The sequence below is a fragment of the Myodes glareolus genome, chromosome 24 (genome assembly GCF_982192425.1).
Source record: "Myodes glareolus chromosome 24, mMyoGla1.1, whole genome shotgun sequence".
NCBI classification, from domain to species: domain Eukaryota; kingdom Metazoa; phylum Chordata; class Mammalia; order Rodentia; family Cricetidae; genus Myodes; species Myodes glareolus.
The window spans coordinates 47444885-47464361 of record NC_142049.1 but is presented as its reverse complement, the minus strand read 5'-3'; the positions used below and the strand labels follow the sequence as shown (position 1 = coordinate 47464361).

Here is a 19477-nt window from a genome sequence, read left to right as displayed (position 1 = left end):
TAATAGAAAGGTTTTACCAGTGAACCTTCAGCTGCTGTAGAGTGGTCTTCACTTGGGACCCAGCATGCTTGGTGACATTACCTGGGGCTTTATTCTTCACGCTCCATTTATATTACAGTGGCTAAGTCATGTACTTGAAGGGACCTGTTGGTTCTACAGATGTATCACCAAAAGTAGTTATTCATCTCTGCAGGGTCCCACTTCCTGTAGCCTAGCCTAAACTCTCAGGAAGCTGCCCCCCTAGATGCTTATGTTAGTTATCATGGTTTGTGGTTAAGTTGAATCAAGAAGTGACACACTGCCTCAGAGTGCATTTATAGTTACTTGGCCTTAGTCCAGCCTTTCCAAGGCCCCTGTGTGTAGTTGGAGACTGCTGGTTCATTTCCCAGCTGCCCAGACCTGAATAATAATACAGAAACTGTAGTAATTACAACACTGTTTGGCCAATAGCTACAGCACATTTTTAGCCAACTCTAACATCTTAAATTAACCCATTTCTATTACTCTGTGTATTGGCACAAGGCTGTGGCTTACTGGTAAGGCTCTGATGTCTCTCTCCTCCGGCAGCTACATGGCATCTCTCTGACTCCACCGACTTTCTGTCTATTATCTCTGTTTGGATTTCCCGCCTGGCTTTACTCTACTGAGCCATTGGCCAAAAGAGCTTCTTTAATAATAAATGGTAATAAAACATATTCATAGCAGACAGAGGGGAATCCCACATCACCCGTGCTGACTGTGGCCAGCCTTGGGTTTAGAGCCTTCTGAGCTGTGCCACGCCCGCGAAGACATTTAAAGGGGGGGGCACCCAAAATCCTGCCTCGCTGCACGTGCACAGCCACAGGAGAGTCCTTTGGAATCTTTCAAGGGTGACTTCAGTTTTCTGAATTTCGTTTCCAACTCACCTAAGAGGAAAAGGCACTTTTATTTCATCCTTTCACAATCACACATCACAAAACTTTTTGATTTTGACAAATAGAGGCTTTTACTTTTTCCCCCTCAAAATAACTTTTTCATTATGATGGCGACCTGTCTAGCCCTGCACAGCATAAAAGGATTTTTCCCTGGGCGTACTCCACTGGTGACAGATATATGGTGATGCTTCCTAAACTCCTGACTTAAATTCTTCATTTTCCAGGGGGGCTGGCACCTCTCTGTTTTGTTTGGAGGTAAATTATCTTATTTATCATGTCTGCATAAATACCACCAAGATGAATAATGCAAGCTATTGGAATAATCAAAGTAAAAAATGTGGGCTTGTCTTTAAAGGGGCAGGTTTAACATCTTGCCTGAATAAATTAAAAGAGGGGTTGAGTCCCTCCCCTTGAGTAAGAAAATAAAGTATCTGCCTGGACAGTTTCACTAGCATCTCACCCAAGGATTCTCAAGTCCATAAAAAAAGTCAGAGAGACTTTTATTACTTCACATCAGCCTTCACATCAGCAACTTAGGTGGGAAGGTTTGTTTTGGTCGCCCTTGAAGGGTGCAGTCTATTGTGGTGGGGACGGCATGGGGGCAGGAATGTGAGCTGCTCACAGGGTATCAGCCACAGTCAGCAAGCAGGGAGAGAAAAGAAGGTTGCTCTGCAACTGGCTTTCTCCTTTTATTCAATCCAGCACAAGCCTTGGATTGGTGCTGCCAATGTTTAGGGTGGCTCTTTCTACTTCAGTTAGCCCCGCCCAGAAGTCCCCTCACAAGCACGTGCAGACATTTGTCTCCACGCTGGTTCCAGATCCGGACAAGCTGGTGATGAGTGTCAATCACCACACTCAGAACTGAATGGAACGACACCAAGGAAAGCAAGGCACAGCCGAGCTGCAGTTTGTTGCAGGGGCAGCGTGATGACGTATAAAGAGGGACAGCGGCTTATGACATTTGGGGGTTGCAGACTCACAGGATAAACCATCTGATCTGTTTCTAGCTTGTTTTCCTAGCCTATGAAATGGAAGTAAGAAGTGCTTGGGAGAAATGGCAGTCTTTAACTGGTCCCAATGTCATGAAATCTCGCAATATGTAGTGCAGGGTTTGAGCCAGCGGGTCAGTGGCGTCAGAGGGATCATTTTGTGTGTCTTCTCTGTTGGGGCTTCATCCCAGGGTTCACTGCTGCCTTCTTTCAACTGGTGAAAAAAAGTAAGCATGTTAGACTTCTGCCATTACCCTGTTTCCAGTGCCATAATCAGCCAATCCCTCTCATCTCTAATTAGCTAGAACTTGGTCACATGGGTCACATGTGCCCAGCGAAACAAATCACTAGGAAAAGGAGAGGCATCTTCATCTCAAAGTATGATTCCCAGGAGAATCTTGATAAACATAATAAAATGCAGATAAGAACCCTTATCCCAAGTATCTGTTTTAGTAATTGTCAACTATATTGCATTAATTTAGACTATGTTCCTTGCTGGTGTTACTTCTATTAAAACTTAACAAATTTCAAGAAGTTAGGCTGAAATCCTAGATTTGTTTCACTATGTTATTAAGGATTAATCTTTTTGGTTAGTTTGGAACCATGTTAGTCCAGGACGTCTAGAAATCACTTAATAAAGAGTTTCTAAGCAGTTGCCATGTTGAATTGGTGATGAACTTAGTGAAGGTATGGAACAAGCCTAAATTCTGAAAATAATAGCTGATCCTGTTGATCTCACAGAATCTAATGCTGTATGCCCTTTCATTTTTGTGAGATTGTTTTCTTTTTTTCATTATATACATTTCTTTTTTTAATTAATTAATTTATTTATTAAAAATTTCAACCTCTCCGCCTCCCCTTTTCCTCCCCATCCCCACCTGCCCCTCAATCTCTACTCCTAACAGCAGTCAGGGTTCCCTGCCCCGTGGGAAGTCGAAGGTCCTCCCCTCCATACAGGTCTATAAAGGTGAGCATCCAAACAAACCAGGCTCCAACAAAGTCAGTCCATGCAGTAGAATCAAAACCCAGTGCCATTGTATTTGGCTTCTCAGTCAGCCTTCATTGCCAACCACTTTCAGAATGTCCAGTTTGATCACATGTTCCATCACTCCCAGTCCAGCTGGCCTTGGTGAGCTCCCATTAGATCAGTCCCACCGTCTCATTGGGTGGGCACACCCCTCGTAGTCCTGACTTCCTTGCTCATGTTCTCCCTCCTTCTGCTCCTCATTTGGACTTTGGGAGCTAATTCCAGTGCTCCAATGTGGGTCTCTGTCTCTATCTCCATCCATCGCCAGATGAAGGTTCTATGGTGATATGCAAGATATTCATCAGTGTGGCTATGGGACAAGGCCAGTTCAGGCACCCTCTCCTCTGCTGCCCAAGAAACAATCTGGGGACCTCTCCTTGGACCTGGGAACCCCTCTAGAGTCAAGTCTCTTGCAAGCACTAAAATGACTCCCGTAATTAAGATATTTACTTCCCTGTTCCCATATCCACCCTTCCTCCATCCCACCCATCCCATTCCCGCAAGCTCTCCTGAATCCTCCCCTTCTTCCTTCTCTCTACCCATCTCCCCTTACACCCCCCCCACACACACCTGTGCACCCAAGTTTTACCTGGTAATCTTGTCTACTTCCCATACCCAGGAGGATAACTATATGATTTTCTTTGGGTTCACCTTCTTATTTAGCTTCTCTAGGATCACTAATTATAGGCTCAATGTCCTTTAATTATGGCTAGAATTATGAGTGAGTACATACCATATTCCTCTTTTTGAGTCTGGGTTACCTCACTCAGTAAAGCGTTTTCTATTTCCACCCATTTGTATGCAAAATTCAAGATGTCCTTGTTTTTTACTACTGAGTAAAATTCAAATGTGTATATGTTCCACACCTTCTTTAACCATTCTTCTATTGAGGGGCACCTAGGTTGTTTCCATGTTCTGGCTATTACAAATAGTGCTGCTATGAACATAGTTGAACAAATGCTTTTGTAGGATGATAGGACATCTCTTGGGTATATTCCCAAGAGTGGAATTGCTGGGTCCTGAGGGAGGTTGACTCCCAGTTTCCTGAGAAACCGCCACACTGATTTCCAAAGTGGCTGCACAAGTTTGCATTCCCACCAACAATGGATGAGAGTTCCCCTCTCTCCACATCCTCTCCAGCATAGGCTATCATTGGTGTTTTTGATTTTAGCTATTCTGACAGGTGTAAGATGGTATCTCAAAGTTGTTTTGATTTGCATTTCCCTGATTGCTAACGAGGTTGAGAATGACCTTAAGTGTTTTTGGCCATTCACACTTCTGTTGAAAATTCTCTGTTCAGTTCTGTACCCCATTTTTTAATTGGGTTAATTAGAGTTTTAGTGTCTAGTTTCTTGAGTTCTTTGTATATTTTGGAGATTAGACCTTTGTCTGATGAGGGGTTGGTGAAGGTCTTCTCCCAATCAGTAGGCTGCCTTTTTGTCTTATGGCAGTGTCCTTTGCTTTACAGAAGCTTCTCAGTTTCAGGAGGTCCCACTTATTCATTGTTTCTCTTATTGTCTGTGTTACTGGAGTTCTACCTAGGAAGTGGTCTCCTGTGCCCATGTCTTGTAGACTACTTCCCACTTTCTCTTCTATCAGGTTCAATGTGGTCAGATTAATATTGAGGTCTTTAATCCATTTGGACCTGAGTTTTGTTCATGGTGATAGATATGGATCTACTTTCATTCTTCTACAGGTTGACATCCAGTTATGCCAGCACCATTTCTTAAAGGTGCTTTCTTTCTTCCATTGTATACGTTTAGCTTCCTTGTCAAAAATCAGGTCTTCATAGGTTTGTGGCTTAATATCTGGGTCTTCTATTTGATTCCATAGGTCGACTTCTCTGTTCTTATGCCAATACCAAGCTGTTTTCAATACTGTAGCTCTGTAATAGAGTTTGAAGTCAGGGATGGTAATGCCTCCAGAAGTTCCTTTATTGTGTAAGATTGTTTTGGCTATCCTGGGTTTTTTGTTTTGCCATATAAATTTGATTATTGCTCTCTCAAGGTCTGTGAAGAAGTTTGATGGGATTTTGATGGGGATTGCATTGAATCTATAGATTGCTTTTGGTAGAATTGCCATTTTTACTATGGTGATCCTCCCAATCCAAGAGCAAGGGAGACCTTTCCATTTTCTGGTATCCTCTTCAGTAACTTTCTTCAAAGACTTAAAGTTCTTGTCAAATAGGTCTTTCACTTCCTTGGTTAGAGTTACCCCAAGATACTTTATGCTATTTGTGGTTATCATGAAAGGTGATGTTTCTCTGATTTCCCTCTCTGCTTCTTTATCCTTTGTGTATAGGAGGGCAATCGATTTTTTGGAGTTGATCTTGTATCCTGCCACATTACTAAAGGTGTTTATCAGCTGTAGGAGTTCTTTGGTAGAGTTTTTGGGGTCGCTTATGTACACTATCATATCATCTGCAAATAACGAAAGTTTAACTTCTTCCTTTCCAATTCGAGTCCTCTTAATCCCCTTATGTTGTCTTATTGTTATTGCTAGAACTTCAAGCACTATATTGAAGATGTATGGAGAGTGGACAGCCTTGTCGTGTTCCTGAGATTAGTGGAATGGCTTTGAGTTTCTCTCCATTCAATTTGATGTTAGCTGTCGGCTTGCTGTAAATAGCTTTTATTATATTTAGGTATGATACTTGTATCCCCAATTGCTCCAACACCTTTATCATAAAGGGGTGTTGAATTTTGTTAAATGCTTTTTCAGCATCCAATGAAATGATCATATGGGTTTTTTTCTTTCAGCTTATTTATATGATGGATTACATTGATAGATTTGTGTATGTTGAACCAGCCCTGCATCTCTGGGATGAAGCCTACTTGATCATAATGGATGATTTTTCTAATGTGTTCTTGGATTCGGTTTGCCAGTATTTTATTGAGAATTTTTGCATCGATGTTCATGAGTGAGATTGGCCTGTAATTCTCTTTCTTGGTTGTGTCTTTGTGTGGTTTTGGTATCAGGGTAACTGTAGCTTCATAAAAAGAGCTTGGCAATGATTCTTCTGTTTCTATATTGTGAAATACATTAAGGAATATAGGTATTAGCTCTTCCTGGAAGTTCTGGTAGAATTCTGCAATGAAACCATCTGGTCCTGGGCTTTTTTTGGTTGGGAGGTTTTTGATAACAGCTTCTAATTCTTCGTGACTAACAGGTCTATTTAGATTGTTCAGCTGGTCTTGGTTCAACTTTGGTATATGGATGGTACTTATCTTAAAAAAAATGTCCATTTCTTTTACATTTTCCAATTTTGTGGCATACAGGCTTTTGTAGTAAGATCTAATGATTCCCTGAATTTCCTCTATGTCTGTGGTTATGTCCCCCTTTTCATTTCTGATCTTATTAATTAGCATGTTCTCTCTCTGTAGTTTGATTAGTTTAGATAGGGGTTTGTCGATCTTGTTGATTTTCTCCAAGAACCAGTTTTTTGCTTCATTGATTCTTTGGATTGTTTTCTGTGTTTCTATTTTGCTGATTTCAGCCCTCAGTTTGATTATTTCCAGTCTTCTACTTCTCCTGGGTGAGTCTGCTTCTTTTTTTTTCTAGAGCTTTCGGGTGTGCTGTTAAGTCTCCAATGTGTGCTTTCTCCGTTTTCTTTAATTGGGCACTTAGTGCTATGAACTTTCCTCTTAGCACTGCTTTCATAGTGTCCCATAGGTTTGAGTATGTTGTGTCTTTATTTTCATTAAATTCAAGGAAGACTTTAATTTCCTTCTTTATTTCTTCCTTGACCCAGGGGTGATTGAATAGTTGACTGTTCAACTTCCATGAGTTTGTTGACTTCTCGGGGGTAGCATTGTTTTTGAATTCTAACTTTAATCCATGGTGATCTGACAAGACACAGGTGGTTACTAATATTTTTTTGTATCTGTGGAAGTTTGTTTTGTTACCCAGTATGTGGTCAATTTTCGAGAAGGTTTCATGAGCTACAGAAAGGAAGGTATATTCTTTCCTATTTGGGTGGAATGTTCTATATATGTCTGTTAAGTCCATTTGATTCAATACCTCCAATAATTCTCTTATTTCTCTGTTAGGTTTCTGTCTGATTGACCTGTCCATTGGTGAGAGAGGTGTGTTGAAGTCTCCTACTATTAGTGTGTGTGGTTTGATGACTGCCTTGAGTTCAAGAAGTGTTTCTTTTCCATAAGTGGGTGCCTTTATATTAGGGGGCATAGATATTCAGGATTGAGACTTTCTCCTGATGAATTGTTCCTGTTATGTGTATGAAATGTCCATGTCCATCTCTTCTGATTGATTTTAGTTTGAAGTCAATTTTGTTAGATATTAGAATGGCCACACCCACTTGTTTCTTAGGTCCGTTTGCCTGGAAAACCTTTTCCCAACCCTTTATTCTGAGTAGGTGTCTGTTTTTGTGGTTGAGGTGTGTTTCTTGGAAACAGCAGAATGTTGGATCCTGTTTTCATATTCAATCTCTAAGTCTGTGCCTTTTTATAGGTGAATTGAGTCCATTGATATTAAGTGATATTAATGACCAGTGGTTGTTGACTCTGGTTATTTTCTTTTTCTTTTTCTCTTTTGGGGGTAGTAGAGTCTGTGTATTTCCCTTCTTTGAGTTGTGCTTGTGAAGGGTTGTTACATGTCTGAGTTATTGTAGGCAGTGTTGGCAATGTTGGATTCCTTGGGTTGTGATTTTCCTTCTAATACTTTCTGTAAGGCTGGATTTGTGGCCACGTATTGTTTAAATTTGTTTTTATCTTGGAATATTTTGTTTTCTCCATTGATAGTGAACGATAGCTTGGCTGGGTATAGTAGTCTGGGCTTGCATCCATGGTCTCTTGGTTTCTGCAGTACCTCTATCCAGGACCTTCTGGCTTTGATGGTTTCCATAGAGAAATCTGGTGTAAGTCTGATAGGTTTACCTTTATAAGTTACTTGACCTTTTCGCTTTGCAGCTCTTAATATTCTTTCTTTAATCTGAATGCTTTGTGTTTTGATTATTATATGGCGAGGGGATGTATTTTTTTGATCCAGTCTATTCGGTGTTCTGTATGCTTCTTGAACCTTCATAGGAATATCGTTCTTTAGGCTGGGAAAATTTTCTTCTATAATTTCGCTGAACATAATTTCTGGGTCTTTGATCTGCAATTCTTCTCCTTCTTCTACCCCTATTATTCTTAGATTTGGTTTTTTATTGTGTCCCACATTTCCTGAACGTTTTGTGATCAAAATTGTTGGATTTGCTGTTTTCTTTGGTCAGAGCGTTTTATTTTCTCTATGGTGTCTTCAGAATCTGAGATTCGTTCTTCTATCTCTTGTATGGTTATGCTTGTTTCTGAAGTCTCTGTTTGTTTACCTAGATTTTCCATATCCAGTTGGACCTCGGTTTGTGTTTTCTTCATTGCCTCCATTTCAGTTTTCAATTCTTGAACTGTTTCCATTAACTGTTTGATTGTTTTTTCTTGATTTCCCAGGGTGTCACTTACGGATTTACTCATTTCTTCAAACTTTTTTGTTATACTTCTCTTCCATTTCTTTACTTATTTCTTCAATCTTTTTGTTATATTTCTCTTCCATTTCTTTATGACAGCTTTTCACCTCCTGTTTAAGTTCCTCTATTATTTTCACATAGTTCCGCTTAGAGTCGATTTCTCCTATTTCTTCTGGAGTAGGGTGTTCGATTCTTCTCGTTTTGTGATCCCTGGATTCTGGTGATGTCATGTTGCCTTTCAGGTTGTTGGAGGAATTCATGCATTGGCGCCTGCCCATCTCTTTCTTCAAATGGAGCCAGGAGAGTCTTGGTGTCTTGGTTCAGTTTTTGCTGTTACTGACTGTCTGGGTGCAGTGCAGGAGCAGGAACTGTTCCTGTCCCTCTAGATGTTACTCCTCAGCACCCTCTGGATGGAACTTCTCAACACAGACAGAGGGACAGCCCTCTTGATGGAACTCCTCAGCACTGAAATAGGGACAGCCCTCTGGATGGAACTCCTCAGCACTGAAATAGGGACAGCTGGTATTCCAGGACACAGGAGACAAAAGGGTGAGCACAGAAGCAAGGTAGAGTCCAGTGGAACACAGAAGACCCTGCAGTAGAAGCTGAGGTGGGGGGGGCTGTGCTCTCTTCTGGGACAGTCCGCCCCAGATAGCACACACTCACTTCTCTGGATAGAACTCCTCAGCGCTGAAATAGGGATAGCGCTGGGGGCAGGGCAGAGTCGAATGGAACACAGAAGACCCTGCAGCAGAAGCCGAGGGAGGGGGATGTGCTCTCTTCTGGGAGAGTCCACCCAGATAGCACGCACTCACCCCTCTGGATGGAACTCCTCCCCTCAGATTCTTCTTTCTCTTTTTTCTTTTTCTTTTCTTTTTTTGCCCATTGTGAAAGGCCACTTGGAACAGCCTTTGACCTCTCTAGCTTCCAAGTCACCCAGACTGGATCCAGTCAGGCTATAGCACCCCATCCAGGGATGGAGGATGCTCTCCCCGTGGGTCCTGCAGTGTTTGCGCTGCTAATTCACATCCCACCTATAGTAGACAGACATCTTGCTGTAGGCATTGTGGTATCATCTTTTTTTCATGGGTTTTCACGATCTTAGCTATGGGTAGCAAGCCATCCAAGCCCATCAATCCAGCCTCCCGCCAGGATGCCTTTTAGAGGCCCTGAAACCCCAGGCCTTAATGCCCTACTGACAGATTCCCACACTTATCCATCTTTGTTTAAAACAAAAAGAAGTGGCCTCATTACACTGGCTCCTTTGATCCCAATATTTTACGGGAGTTTTCTAACTACTTTCAGAGCACAGGCAAATGGAAGGAGTTTCCTTACATCCAAGCCTTTTACTATCTAAGCTCCAAGCCCAAGTCCTCTGTCCTTGCAAGTTGTTTGCCTGCTCACATGTTCCTGGCTGTGCCATCTATACTGGAAGAACCTTCACTTCCATTCTGGACCCAGCTAATGAACCCCTGCCATTTTGACCTCAGTGGACATCTACCACCATTCCTTCAGCTCCTACTCATTCCTATAGTTCCTACTGCCATTCCTTCAGCTCCTACCCCCTGTTCCTTTACCTTCTACCACAGTGCCTTCAGTTCCTACTCCTGACTCTTTAGTTCCTACTGCCATTTCTTCAGCTCCTACCCCTGTTCCTTTTTAGTTCCTACCACCATTCCTTCAGCCCCTACCCCTGTTCCTTTAGTTCCTACCACCGTTCCTTCACCCTGACCCCATGCCTTCAGGTCCTACCCCTGTTCCTTTAGCACATACCACCATTCCTTCAGCCCGATCCCAGTTGCTTAGCTCCTACCCCTGTTCCCTCAATTCATTTCCTGACTCCTGTGGATACATACTGCTTTCCTAACTCCTGTGCATACCCAGAAAACTTCTGCCTTCAAGCCCATCCCCAGTTCTAAGTGTCAGCACCCAATTCTATGAAGCACATTCTAGGCAGAAGCCCCCATTGACACTTCTTGCAGGATCCCAAGACAATTACCTACTTTGCAACACACAGACAATGCACACACCTAAGAACCAGAATAGGTAACACAAACCAAGGAACATACAAAACACACACCTGAAGTAGGTTCCCTCAACACACACCCCATCCAATAGATCCTCCAAGCTATTAACCCCACCCTGCCTCCAAACTCACCTATCCTCCTACAACCTCAGTTGAACTCTGAAACATAGTTTGCTCCAATACTGAGGCGACTTCAGAGGTAAGTGTGTAATGATTTCAGCCACATAAGTCCAATACTTTGGGGTTCCAGGGGTCATGCAGGTACAGACAAGACCTAAGGCAGAAGGACCTAATGCCGCCCAAGATGTTAAAGGGACCCGCATGACCCATGTGCCACATGAATTACATCATCCACTTATGACTCAGCTAAGGCCTCGTGGGCATGCATGGTTGCATCATCCACGTATGACTCAGCTAAGGCCTTGTACGCATGCGAGAGTCCCGCCATCAGGATGTGACGTAGCTACACCAAGCCATGTGAGCATGAGATGGGCAGCTTTTAAAAGCTGGATTGCCATCTTCCTCTCTTTCTCTGCACACTGACTTCCCCCAGGCCTGTACACAACTCCTCTAATAAACTCTTAAGTGGGTTGGCTTCGCGTTCCATGTTTCCTTCTCACTTCTGCCAGGTAATTTCAAAGTGAACAGCCATGAGGCAGGACACCCCAATCTGGAGGAGCTCGACATTGGGACAAAACCCTTGACTCTTCCCCAACTTCCTCAACTTTTCGGCCAGTGAGCAGGAGAGTTTCCTGCAGGTAGGCTTACCCAGCATCCAACCCCATCCACTGGACCATCCAAGTTACAAGCTCTACTCTGCCCCCAAACTCACCTATCCTCTGGCAACCTCAGTGGAACTCTAAAACGCAGCTTGCTACAATACTGAGGGGACTAAGAGGTAAATGAACAACCACATGGCAGGACACGCCACTCTCTAGGACTTCCACATTGGGACAAAACCCTGGGCCCCTCTCCAAACTCCCTTGGCTTTTCTAACCTGCCAGCAGGAGAGTTTCCTGCAGATAGGCTCCCCAACATCCAACCCCAACCACTGGACCCTACAAGCTAGTAGCCCCATCCTGCCCCCAAACTGGCCTATCCTCCTGAATCCCCAGTGGAACTCTGAAACACAGTTTGCTACAATACTGAGGGGGTGAAGACCTTGCTACAATACTGAGGTATCAAGAGCTTGCTACAACACTGAGGGGACCGAGAGAAAGGACCAAGAGAGCAGGCTTGGAGACTTCACAAGCTTCCTGAGACACAGACAGTGACAGCACATAGCAGAAAAAGGAAAATTCCCAAACCTTCAGACAGCCACTGCAAGGATTGAACCAAGGTAATCAAATGTTGGCCCCACTTGAAAAAAGAGATGGAAAGGTGCCAATACAAGAATTCATCCAACCAACTAAAAACCAACACGGTAACACTAGAACCCAGTGGTCACACAACAGGAAGACTTGATTGTGAAAAAGAAAAGAAGAAGAAGAAGGAGGAGGAGGAGGAGAAGGAGAAGGAGAAGGAGAAGAAGGAGAAGAAAAAGAGGAGGAAGAGGAGGAGGAGGAGGAGGAAGAAGAAGAGGAGGAGTGAGAGGGGTTGGGAGGGGGTGGAGGAGGAGAAGGAGAAAACAAAGAAGATAAAAAGAAAAAAGACAACTACTTTAAGTGCAACTTTATGAAAATAATGGAGACCTTTAAGGAGAAAATGAAAAACTCTGTGTCCTGCAGAATGTCTAGCAGACTCTTTCATAAAACAAGAACCCCAAAGTATGGTCTCACATTTAAACAAGTTCAGCAGTCATTTCTCTGTGGGTCCTGCCTGTCCAGTTCATTAAGCAGTCCTGGCAAGAGCAGGTTATTTCCCAAATGGCTAACGGACTCCATAAGTAGCCTCTTCCATGCCTATCTTTCTCTTGAAGTAGATTGCAGTTGCCAGGAGCATATGTGTCCCACTGTTATGGTAAGTACTAAATTTGTTTTTTTATTTGAAATTTATTGAGCTCTACATTTTTCTCTGTTCCCCTCCCTGCCTCTCCTCTCTTCCCTTCAGCCGTCCCCCAAGATCCCTATGCTCCCAATTTACTCAGGAGATCTTGCCCTTTTCTCCTTTCTACTTTCCATGTAGATTAGATCTATGTAAGTCTCTCTTAGTGTCCGCATTGTTGTCTCAGTTCTCTAGATTGTGGTTTGTAGGCTGGCTTTCTTTCCTTTATATTTAAAAAAAAACTATGAGTGAGTACATGTGATAATTGTCTTTCTGTGTCTGGGTTACCTCACTCAAAATAATGTTTTCTAGCTCCATCCATTTTATTGCAAAATTCAAGACGTTGTTATTTTTTTCTGCTGGGTAGCATGCCATTGTGTAAATGTACCACATTTTCTTTACCCATTCTTCAGTCGAGGGGCATTTAGGTGTTTCCAGGTTCTGGCTATGACAAACAAAACTGCTATGAACATAGTTGAACACATGTCCTTGTGGCACAATTAAGCATCCTTTCTATTACTGGATCTTGAGGAAGGTTGTTTCCAACATTCAGAGAAATCGCCTTGCTGACATCCGAAGGGATTGTACCAGCTTGCATTCCCACCAGCAATGTAGAAGTGTTCCATTTTCCCCATAACCTCTCCGGCATATGTTGTCATCAGTGTTTTTGATCTTGGCCATTTTTATAGGTGTAAGATGGAATCTCAGAATTGTTTTGATTTGCATTTCTCTGATGACTAAGGACATTGAACATTTCCTTAAGTATCTTTTAGCCATTTTAGATTCCTCTGTTGAGAGTTCTCTGTTTAGGATTGTACTCCATATTTTTATTAGATTAAGTGTTCTTTTGGTGTCCAATTTCTTGACTTCTTTGTAAATTTTGGAGATCAGACCTCTGTCTGATGTGGAGTTAGTAAAGATCTTTTGCCATTCTATAGGCAACAAGGCTCACATTATGTCTGCTGTCAAAGACATAAAGAAGGAGATCATGAACACTGAACCTGATAGACAGAGAAAGTGGGAAGTAGCCTTCAATGCATGGGCACAGGAGACCTCGTCATAAGTATAGACACATAGGTTGACCTTCAGCACACAGAGGTTTAATAAGAATACACGATTTCCCCATGTACCTAGGAAGAACTTCAGTGAAAATATACTTAGAGTAGATGCTAATAGTCAAATATGAAGGATTTCTGCCTGAGAAGTGAGAGTGGCCCACATGAGTGGCCAGACCCATATTCCAGAGAAATCCCAAGTACCTGCCAGATGGTCAATTTTAGGACCTTGGACACACAAAACACAAAGAAAGACATAGTATGGGAAACCTTTATAGTCCAGTGAGGACAGTCAAAATTGTCAAATCTGAGGTTTAAAAAAATCAACAAGTTAAACATGAAAGAGTCTCAGCACTGATCTGCGTATAAATTGCACAACTTTTCTAGCAGGGCCTGGATCCCAGCTTGCAGGGAGCAGAACAGCAATGGGAATGAGTGGAAAGGGGGGATAGAAGAAGTTGTCCTGCTCACTGCAGCCTCAGCAGGACTAACAGTAGTCCAGCCACCATGTGTAAAGCAAAGGACACAATCAAAAAGCAAAGGACACAATCAAGACAAAAAGGCAACCTACTGAATGGGGGATGATCTTCACAATTCCACATCAGACAAAGGCCTGATCTCCAAAATATATAAAGACCTGAAGAAACTAGACATTACAATTCTAAATAACCCAATTAAAAATGTGGTACTGAACTGAACAGAGAATTCTCAACAGAAGAAGTTCAAATGGCCAAAAGATACTTAAGGTCATGTTCAACTTTTTTAGCGATCAGGGAAATGCAAATCAAAACAATTTTGAGATACCATCTTACACCTGTCAGAATGGCTAAACTCAAAAACACCAATGATAGCCTATGCTGGAGAGGATGCAGAGTAAGGGGAACACTCATCCATTGCTAGTGGGAATGCAAACTTATACAACCACTTTGGAAATCAGTGTGGTGGTGTCTCAGAAAATTGGGAAACAACCTACCTCAGGATCTACTCTTGGGAATATACCCAAGAGATGCCCAATCATACTACAAAAGCATTTGTTCAACTATGTTCATAGCAGCATTATTTGTAATAGCCATAACCTAAAAACAACCTAGCTGCCCCTCCATGGAAGAATAGATAAAGAAGGTATAGCACATCTACTCATTAGAGTACTACTCAGCGGTAAAAAGCAATGACATCTTGAATTTTGCATGCAAATGGATGGAAGCAGAAAACTCTATCCTGAGTGAGATAACTCAGACCCACAAATATGAATATGGTATGTACTCACTCATTAGTGGATTGATTCTAGCCATAAACAAAGGGCATTGAGGCTATAGCTTGTGATCCTAGAGAAGCTAAATAATAAGGTGAACCCAAAGGAAAACATATATAAATCCTCCTGGAAATTGGAAGCAGACAAGATTGCCAGGCAAAAGTTGGGAGCATGGGGGTAGAGGTGGGTTGTGGGGGAAGGGGAGAGTGGGAGAGAGAAGGGAGAAGGGAAGGATTGGGTAGAGCTTGGGGATGGTTGAGATGGAGGAAGGTCAGATATGGGAGCAGGGAAGCAGACATCTACATTAAGTGAGCCATTTTAGGGTTGGAAAGAGACTTGGCTCTAGAGGGGATCCCAGGTGTTCACAGGGATGTCCCCAGATAGGTACTTGGGTAGTAGAGGAAAGGGTGCCTGAACTGGCCTTGTCCCATAGGCACACTGATGACGATCTTGAATATCACCATAGAACCTTCGTCTGACGACAGATGGAGATAGAGACAGAGACCCTCATCAGAGCACTGGACTGAGCTCCCAAGGTCCAGTAGAAAAGCAGAAGGAAGAAGAAGATAAGCAAGGAAGTCAGGACCGTTAGGGGGTGGTCCATCCACTGAGACAGTGTGCCTGATCTAATGGGAGCTTACCAAATCCAGCTGAACTGGGACTGAATGAGCATGGGATCAAACTGGACCCCCCTGAATGTGGCTGACAGTTGGGGCAGACTGAGAAGCCAATGATAATGGCACTGGGATTTGTCTCTACTGCATGTACTTGCTTTTTGGGACCCTATTCTATTTGGAAGCATACCTTCCTTAGCCTGGATGGAGGGGCGAGGGCCTTGGATTTCCCAAAGGGCAGAGTACCCTGTCCTCTCTTAGGACTGGACATGGAGGAGCAAGGATGAGTGGGGGAGTGGGAGGGAAATGGGAGAAGGCCAGCAAGTAGAAATTTTGAATGGTATTATTTATACAGCAATAAACATTTTTTATAAAAATCACTCTCTGATCTCAGGAGAGGTTTGTGATGTTTTTTGACATCTAGGAGAGGCAGGAATGATAATAAAATGTCTGATTTGTAAATTTTCTGTGAAAATAAAGATCATAGAAATAGGGTTCTTAGTGGTGGCATACAATAACTCAAAATACACATCTTATAAAAGGACAAAACAATAAATTACTTTAGAAAAGGTTGTCTCCAAAAAAAGAAAGAAATTCAGGAAGATATACAAATCATGTAATGATGTGTATTAATCCTTTAAAAATCCTGGAAAACACAAAGGGTGCAAGGAAATGAATAAAACTGTTCAAGACCTGATAACGAAAGTAGAATAGAGGCAGAAAATCCAAACTGAGGAAACTGTGGTAATGAAAAATGTGAGTATTTGAACAGGAACTATAAAGGCAACCCTCAGCTAAACATACAAGAGATAAAAGAAAGAAATCTGGAATTGAAGATAGGCTAGGGAAAAATGGGTGCATCAGTCAAAGAGAATGTTAAATCTAACAATTTCCTGACACAAAACTTGCAGGAAATCTGGATATTATGAAAAGACCAAATCTTGGAATAATGGGAATAGAGGAAGTCAAAGAAACCAACCTTAAAGGACCAGAACCATCTTCAACAAATCATAGAAGAAAATAATTAGAACCTATAGAAGGAGATGACTATGAAGAACAAGGAGTGATCAGGATGCTACTATATCGGATCTGATAAGAAAGTCCCCTCAACACATCATAATCAAAACACTACACAGATCAAACAAACCAAGAATATTAAAAGCTGCAAGGAAAACGACCAGATAAGAAGTAAAAGAAGAACTATTAGAACTGCTCCCAGAAAGCCAGAGAGTCCAAGTGCGGTGTACTGAAGACCCCAGGATACCATGGATTCCAACCTATACTATTCTACCCACCAAAACTTCCAAACCATACTTGGCAAAATAAGATATTCCACAGCAATACTAACTTTATGCAACGTCTGAATAGAAATCTAGCCCTAAATAGGTGCTAGTAGGAAAACTCTAACCTAGTTAAGTTAAAGACAACCTTGAAACCACAAAGAATAAATAATTCCAAAGTCACCAAACATCAAAGGTAGAAAAACACATAAATACACACATACACACATATGTACAATCACTATAAATATTAAAAATGAATCAATATTCATTACTCATTGATATTTCCCAATATCAATTACCTCATTTCCTAAGTAAAAAGATATACACTAACAAAATTAATGGGAAAACTAGATCCATCTTTTGCTGCATCCAAGAAACACACGTCAACATCAAAGAGGGACATTACATCAGAGTGAAGGGTTAGGAAAAGATGGTCCAACTACATGGACCTAAAAACTAACAAAAGAATATTCGATTTTTTTGTCTGCACTTTATGGGAAATTGTCCACATTAGAGACATATGAAACACAAAGCAAATCTCAACAAATACAAGAAAAATTAAATGACACCCTGAATCGTATGAGACCACCTCAAAATAAAGCTGAAAATCAACAACAAAAACAATAGAAAGCTGGCAAATTCATGAAAACTGAAAAACTTTCTACATAATAAAAAATAGTTCAATGCACAAATTTTAAAAATGAACACATTCTGGGATTGAATAAAAATTAAAGCACAACATGCCTAAATTAATGAAACACAATGAATAAAGTTCAAAGAGGAGCTTCATAGCAATAAGGGTCTTGATTTTAAAAAAGGAATTGGAATGATATACTATAACTCAAATTACACCTGACACGTCTAGAACAACAAGAAGAAATCACAGCAAGAAGGAATAGACAGAAATGATCAACTCAAGGTTGTATTCAATGAAATGGAAAACCATTAAAAATAGAACAATGAGTCAGTTCTTTGAGAAAATCAGTTAGATTAATAAACACTTAGCCAATTTCACTATAAGACACAGAGTGAAGATCATAATTAGAGATGAAAGGGGCCACAAAAAGCAGACACTGAGAAAATCCAGAGAATATTAAGAACCTATTTTAAAATGTATCTCCTGTACTGCATCAAGTTGGAAAAACTAAAAAAAAAGAATAGTTTTCTCAATAGATATGACTTGCCAAAGTTAAATCAAGATCAGAGAAGCAGTTTTAAAAGATATATATCCCCAAGGGAAATTGAAGCAACCATTAAACATCTCCCAACCCCAAAGAGTCCTCGACCAGATGGTTTTAGCAAAGAAGTCTACTAGACTTTCAAACAAGAGTTAATAACAAAACTTCTCAAATTACTCCACAGAATAGAAACAGGAAGAACATTGCCTAATTCATGCTATGAGGCTACAGTTACCCTGATACCTGAACCAAACAGAGAGACCCAACAAGGAATATTATATATTGTAAGCAGAGACTGCCCTTTCATTCCAGCCATCCAGACCCAAATAATCACACCAAAACTATACTAATTACAACATGGTTTGGCCAATAGTTTAGGCATATTTCTATCTAGCTCTTGCATGTTAAATTAACCATTTCTATTAATCTGTACATCACCATGAAGTTGTATCCTACCGGTAAGTTCCCGGCATCTTCCTCCTTCAGCAGCTACATCATGTCTTCTTGACTCTGCCTACTCTCTCTATATATAGCTCTGTTCGGATTTCCTGCCTGGCTTTATTCTGCTCTGCCATAGGTAAAAATAGCTTCTTTACTAACCAACAGTAATAAAATATATTCACATCATACAGAAGAGAATCCCACATCAACATATCAATTTCCCATTTTAACATAAATATAAAAATACATGACAAAATCCTTGCACACTAAAATGAACACATAAAAAAAGATAATCCCACATAATCTAGTAGGGTTCATCCCACAGATGCAGTCACAGCTCAGTATATGAAAATTTAGAAATGTAATCTGCTACATAAGCAAACTAAAATCAAAAGGTCTCATGGTCATCTTTAATAATCTAATGATGCAGAATAGGCCTTTGGCAAAACCCAACAACCCTTCATGAGAAAAGTCGTGGAGAAATTAAAAATAAAATACTATACACCTTCACATGATAAAGGCCTATAAACGTGCACATATACCACACATGTTCACAAACACAAACATTTTTAAATTAAAAAAAACATATCTTTTAAATAAACACAATTTGGAGACTTAGTTCAGTTGTGGATTCATACCTGGCAAGCATGAGGCCTCAATCTGATCCTCAACAACGTTAAAAGTACGCATACATAGGAATGTGTGAAATGGAAATGGAATGTACACTCCTTTCTTTCAAAGGGCTGAGACCAAAGGAGTTCCATCTTTAAAGAACCTTATGAAGATGGCATCTCAACCCAGAGCTTCTTCCAACATTAGCCACACTCAGAAATCACCAGACTTCCTCACACAAGAGACCCTCACACTAAGGGTCCCTTCGGTGCCCCACGCCCGTCGTGGCTCGAGGATCACTCTCTACTACCTACCCCTACCCCTGCGATTTGGATGCGGAAGAGCTAAGAGACTCACTGCTTTCTTGGCGATGACGGTTTTGTCTTTGCAGTGCCAGCACAGTACATCTTCCAGAGCCCAGATGCTGGGCTTCCAGAGTGGAGGGGCGGGCCGCGGGTAGGGGCGGGGCCTAGCGGAGAGGCGTGGCTTAAGCGCACCCGAATGGAGTAAACCGCACAGATGAGCGGGGAGGGGCAGGACGGACGCGGGCGGGCGTGGGGCGGGGCTGCGCGGACTCCACCTCGCGCACCGCCTTTCGCCACGCCCCTCCTGGGCCGCTCCCACTCCCGCCTCAATTTG

At 41.7% G+C, this 19477-nt stretch overlaps 1 long non-coding RNA gene across 1 annotated transcript; it reads right to left on the bottom strand.

Annotated features, from left to right (window-relative positions):
• Positions 1–1397: 1397 nt before the first annotated feature.
• On the bottom strand, positions 1398–19473 carry LOC148118225 (uncharacterized). The gene is made up of 2 exons (XR_015736382.1): positions 19196–19473; positions 1398–2117 (listed from the first exon to the last, which is right to left on the bottom strand). It is a non-coding gene; the product is annotated as an uncharacterized LOC148118225 (long non-coding RNA).
• Between the last annotated feature and the right edge of the window lie 4 nt (positions 19474–19477).